Raw genomic sequence first — 6,434 nt, 5'->3', positions numbered from 1 at the left:
AATGATAAGCTTTTCTACTGCTGGGACAGAGTGAAAAACTGTGTCCATGATTCAGAGCCTTTTTTTGCAGGGAGCTATTTGCAGAAGCCAAAAGAGGCAGTGTGGGTAAAATTGCCATTACAGGCAGGTTTATTAAAAGTATTAAAATCCTCACAAGAAAATCTTGCAAAAAGGAAGAAATTAGAGATGACAAGGCAGTTGTACTATGGCACAATAACCAGGCAGATGCAATGGGAGTGAATTTGATTGGGAGTGAACACAAGATAATCCTTCTTTACCTTAACAGAAAAGCACTCAAAGCTACTAAATGTGCAACAGACAACCTAAAGTGATATGCATTAATGGGTGAACTTCTACCACACTACCTGATCCTCTGACTGGACACCAGCTGCAGTATTAGTAAAATAGAAAAGCTGATTAAAATCCCTCCTCATCTCGTTGTCAATAAAATGATTGTAGCTGAACCTAAAATGATCAGGACTCTGCCTCAATTGCACAAATAGACCCTCCTCCTACTCTTCCAGGACTTTTAAAAGCTAGGGGATCACATGCATGGTGAGAAACCTCAGACCTGGAATGCTGCTTCACCTGTGCTTCATGAGCCTCTTTATGGAGTTAAGTTGGCATCCATCCTTATACGTTCACATAGGAATGACTCAGCTCCTTCTCTTTTGAATAGTCATGGTAGCAATAGCCCCCTCTTGTCATCCTTTTCATCTGTATCAGGCGCATTGAATTTGCAAGAGTCGCAGCTTCCCAGTCATACCTAATTTATGCAACTCTCATGACTGTTTAGGTCTCAGTATGCACAAATACTCCATTTTACAATAGGCCAGAATAACAAATTTGTACTGCATACACCAAAGTGCATGGTTTTTGCCCCGAACTGCATGGGATTAACAAAAAGTGGGCATGTCTGCAAAGGGGAGACCCGTGGGTGCCCATAGAACCCATTATATCACCCAGATATCTTGAGGTCAGAGGTCAAGGAGCCCTTTTGAAAATTGCCATACCAATTTCTCCCTCCCCCCTCCTTGCTGACAACCTAGCATCACATGCTTGGTATCAGTGGATTCCTTATGTCGTCTAATTTCAATATGATACAGTGATATCTAGCTTCAAAACTGAGCCTGTTATAGCCTCCCAAAGCCAATATGTTGGAGTTGAGGAAGTTATTTTCAGTTCTTTTTCCTTAATTCTTTAAGCCGAAGCATGATAACAACACAATTTTTCATAATGAATATCTTCATTTGTAGAATTTTTCTCTGTATGTCTAATTTGAAGTGTAAACATTTTAGTTAACACAGCTGCAGTACTAAATTATATCATGATTTTTAGTTGCACTTAATTCATATGTCAACTATTTTCTTTTAAGTTATGTCCTGCTGTCAAGCCTAGTCTGCAGGCAATGGGCAAGTACATCCCAAGAATATATCAGATGGAAACAGGGAATTGCAGTTTGACAGCCCACTGCTCCCTGCCCCATGGGGGAATTATATATTCTTGAGTTAGGTTGAATGGCTGTGTCAACTGAGTAAATGCAAAGCTTATGAATTGATGTGTTGGTGGTGATTGAAGGTTTGTCAGCTAATGTCTAGGCATGCTGTTGGAAGGCTGAGAGCTGAATTGCCTTGGTGTCCATTTAGCTTAGCAAGCCTCTATATATGGTATTTTCCTCCATATTTTATTCGTAAGGTGAGTTTATTCTATCCAGCTGAATTTATGTTAAGCTGTCAGTTCTGTAGACCTCGGTTATTTTCACAGCCACAATTATTTTACTCTAAATAGCTGTTTTCTTCACTTGGAACTGGATTTGTTGACCATCAGGATTAAGCTTGCTCAGGTCAACCCTGGTTCTGTCATGGATCAAAAAAGAGAAGAATTAACAGACTCTGATGTTGAGGTTTCTCTGCTAACATTTGAGCAATTGCAGTTTTGGTTTGTCAGCAGTCAAAGGCTGACTAAGCTTATCAACTCTTTCTCTGGCTGTTCTGTTAAGGGTAGGGCAGTCTGTGTACACATGGACATTGATCTGGACTATAATGAAGTTAAAGCTGGTCTTCTTAAAAATTAATATAATAACTTGATTCAGATTCTGTTCCCTGGAAGTAGAGCCAAATGAATCCCCCAAGGAACTGTACGTCTGGTAGGAAGAGCTCTATAGGAAATGGGCCTGATCCAAGGGTAAAACTACTGCAGACACTGGTGAGGTTATTGTGTTGGAACAGCTTGTGCAAACATGTATCCTCTGAGTTACAGCTGTGGATTAAGCAATGCAAATCTGCATTGATGGCTGAGCCTCATTGCTAGCTGACCTGTTTGTTGCTGCCTGGAGGAGGAACCAACTGTGGAGTTGCAATTCCTGGAGGTACGTCTTTCAAGATTTTCAGCTATCCATTTCACAGGATATCAGCTGAACTGATGAAGGGACTTGGATGAGTGATGAAACATCTTCAAGACAAACAAAAACAAGTCCAGTTGCCTTTGATTTACTATGTCTTGAAAGTCCTAAGTTATATTGAATGTATTTCAAGTATTGCAGTTGTTTCAAGTTAGAATTTCAAATTAAATTAAATCCTCTGTTTGTCTGTCATTCACCTGGTAGTAGCAACTGATGGCAGGGGGATTATTTAATATTTCATTGGGAATTGGGATGGTTAGGGATTTGGTCAACTGACCCTCTCAACCCCAGACTATTTGGTCAACCATTAACCCGTGAAAATGGTGGTGATATTATGATGGCATGATAAAACCTCAATCCATAAGGTCCAAGCTACACTATATTACCAAAAGTATTCGCTCACCTGCCTTTACTCATACTATGAACTGAAGTGCCATCCCATTCCTAACCCACAGAGTTCAATATGATGTCGGTCCACCTTTTGCAGCTATTACAGCTTCAACTCTTCTGGGAAGACTGTCCACAAGGTTGAGGAGAGTGTTTATAGGAATTTTTGACCATTCTTCCAAAAGCGCATTGGTGAGGTCACACACTGATGTTGGTCGAGAAGGCCTGGCTCTCAGTCTCCGCTCTAATTCATCCCAAAGGTGTTCTATCGGGTTCAGGTCAGGTCTCTGTGCAGGCCAGTCAAGTTCATCCACACCAGACTCTGTCATCCATGTCTTTATGGACCTTGCTTTGTGCACTGGTGCACAGTCATGTTGGAAGAGGAAGGGGCCCGCTCCAAACTGTTCCCACAAGGTTGGGAGCATGGAATTGTCCAAAATGTTTTGGTATCCTGAAGCATTCAAAGTTCCTTTCACTGGAACTAAGGGGCCAAGCCCAGCTCCTGAAAAACAACCCCACACCATAATTCCTCCTCCACCAAATTTCACAGTCGGCACAATGCAGTCTGAAATGTACCGTTCTCCTGGCAACCTCCAAACCCAGACTCGTCCATCAGATTGACAGATGGAAAAGCGTGATTCATCACTCCAGAGAACGCGTCTCCACTGCTCTAGAGGCCAGTGGCGGCGTGCTTTACACCATTGCATCCGACGCTTTGCATTGCACTTGGTGATGTGTGGCTTGGCTGCAGCTGCTCGGCCATGGAAACCCATTCCATGAAGCTCTCTGCGTACTGTACTTGGGCTAATCTGAAGGTCACATGAAGTTTGTAGCTCTGTAGCAATTGACTGTGCAGAAAGTCGGCGACCTCTTTGCACTATGCGCTTCAGCATCCGCTGACCCCTCTCCGTCACTTTACGTGGCCTACCACTTCGTGGCTGAGTTGCTGTTGTTCCCAAACGCTTCCATTTTGTTATAATAGAGCTGACAGTTGACTGTGGAATATTTAGGAGCGAGGAAATTTCACGACTGGATTTGTTGCACAGGTGGCATCCTATGACAGTTCCACGCTGGAATTCACTGAGCTCCTGAGAGCGGCCCATTCTTTCACAAATGTCTTGTTTCACAGTCTGCATGCCTGAGTGCTTGATTTTATACACCTGTGGCCAGGCCAAGTGATTAGGACACCTGATTCTGATCATTTGAATGGGTGAGCGAATACTTTTGGTAATATAGTGTATATAGTATCACATGGACCTTATGATTCATGTAAACACTAAAGCAAGAAATACAAAAAGGTGAGTGTGAGCCCATGTGTGGTTCCTGATGTCTGGTACTGGGTGTCAGTGACCTTGAAAAACACCCCTGTCACCTTTGTCCTTTACATGGCGCCTCAGAATGGGACTCTGATGGCGTTTCTAAAATATACATATAGCGCATACACTCATACATTATCTGTTTGTATATAGACATGCAAAATTTGTGGTGGTGGCAGTTCATCAGTGGGTAGTTTGTGGTTTTAACTCTCAATCAGTGTGGGTGGGAGTTACTGGGTGCTGTGGGGTTGTAGAGTCTGCTGGCTGATGGCATGAAAGGTGCTTTGAGTGATGTGGCAGGATGAGTCGGTGGCTGATTGCTCCTGAGCTGCCTCAGCTCAGCATAGAGAGGATGAGAGGGGTTTCCCATGATAGCTGTCAGCTTTTCTTTCATCCTCTTCTTCATCACTGCCTCTGTCCTGTTCTATGCCCCCCACAGAGCTGGTCTTCTTCACCAGCGTGCCCAGTTTGTTGGCAGCACAAGCCCCAATGCCACCTCCCAAGAAAACCATGTCAAAAAAGAAAACAGTGGCCACTACAGACTGGTAGAACATCCATAGCAGCCTGGTGCACACATTAAAGAACGGAGCAGAACAGGACAGGACAGGACAGAACAGCCTGCTCTGTCCTTTGCTATAGAGGGCCTCAGTGTTGTTCGACCAGTCCAGTATGTTGTTCAGTTGTATATGTTGATTAGTCTAAATTGTCCAGCAAGATCCAGTGGATGGAGGAGGCCAATCTGCTTTCCAAAATTATCATGTTTTTTTAAACTGCTGCCTCAGAGCAGGGTTTTGGGTTTGTTCTCCTCCAGGGGCCTCCAGTGGACCATCACCCTGTGCCTTTTATTTGACGCAGGTTTTTCCCCAGAGAGTGGCACAACTGAAAAGGAGTGCCTGGCCGTGAAGTACGTCCTGAGAAGAGAGTTTGTGTTGGAGGTCGACCACAGCACCCTCCACTGGCTGGAGGGGATGAAGGACATAAACAGCAGTGTCACAGGCTGGTGCCTGTTCTGCTTTATCATCCACCACACACCCAGATGGGACAACTACCTCTCTTGCTACCTCAGTGAGAGCTCAGGAGGAGGGTGAGTGTGCACCACACCTCCCCTATTTCCACCTCTTATACACACTACACTATTTGAGCCGAAAAATAGTAAAACACAGTGTTTGTTTTCATATAACATATCCTTATTTATTATTAATACAATATTATTTCTCGGAATGTGATAAAAAAATAAGTACATTGTAAATGTAATTTAGAGTGCACAGCACACAGTTTAGTTACCAAAGAATGCAAAGTTCTACCTTAACTGTACCTGTACTTTATTTATAACTGAACTGTTTTCCTATCTAGTAAGTTACCCTCGCCTGTCAGACCCCTGGTCTTAAGCTCTTTCACCACCCAGAGAAACTTTTCATCTATGCTGTATTAGTGTGAGAAGAAGGAAACTAATTTGACTACTACTACTGATCAGATTGGGACATAGTTTTTAGAGAACTGAACAAACTTAGTGTGATCCCTTAATTATAGTGTTTTGAAATAAAGTGCTTCCATTTTCATTTGAGGAGGTTCCTCTGAAAAAGGCCTCTCAGTGTGCAAGGCTTCCATCTAAGAAGCAAATCACAGTGTTTCATATGAAAGAAATATAAAAGCACAAGGGGATTCAAGACAAACAACTACAAATGAATTGGACATTAAATAAAAGAAAGGAGATCACAGAATCTCTGTCTGCCAAATTTAAACTGAAAGGAGCTGTGAGTGTCTGTTAGTGTGTGCACACTGTGCCTGTGTGCATGATTTAGCATGTGTGTATTTCTTTTAGTGTAGGCCTACATCTGTGTGCAATTCTTAAGTGTGTTTGCTCAGTGGGCAAAGATGCTCAAGTAACAAACATCTGCATCTTGTATGTTGACGGCATCAAACAAAAATGGCTTATTGTTCTCTACAGTTAACATCTATTGACACACACACAAACACCTACGCACACACACACACACTCAGCCTTTCAAGCTGGGTTTCCTTCTGGCAACCCTCATTGATGGCACTCTTATCTCATGGACAGGATCAGGTGCGTTATTGACTTAGAAATCCAGTTCCTGCGGGAATACGGGTCCACTCAGCAGCTCCTCCATGTGAATATTTCAGGGCCTTTGAGGTCTGGTGGGCTGGGCCTGGTCATGTTTTCCTAAGGCCAGCCGAGGTTCTGGATGATACAGCATATCAAACATTCATCATGCACAGCTAGGAAAGAATGAAGGCATTAAAAATACAAAAGAGTGCCACCCAAAGTCTCTCAGACCTGTGCACATGCACACAAATTTATCTGTGTC

The sequence above is a fragment of the Myripristis murdjan genome, chromosome 12, assembly GCF_902150065.1.
Source record: "Myripristis murdjan chromosome 12, fMyrMur1.1, whole genome shotgun sequence".
NCBI lineage: Eukaryota > Metazoa > Chordata > Actinopteri > Holocentriformes > Holocentridae > Myripristis > Myripristis murdjan.
This window is presented reverse-complemented; position numbering follows the sequence as displayed.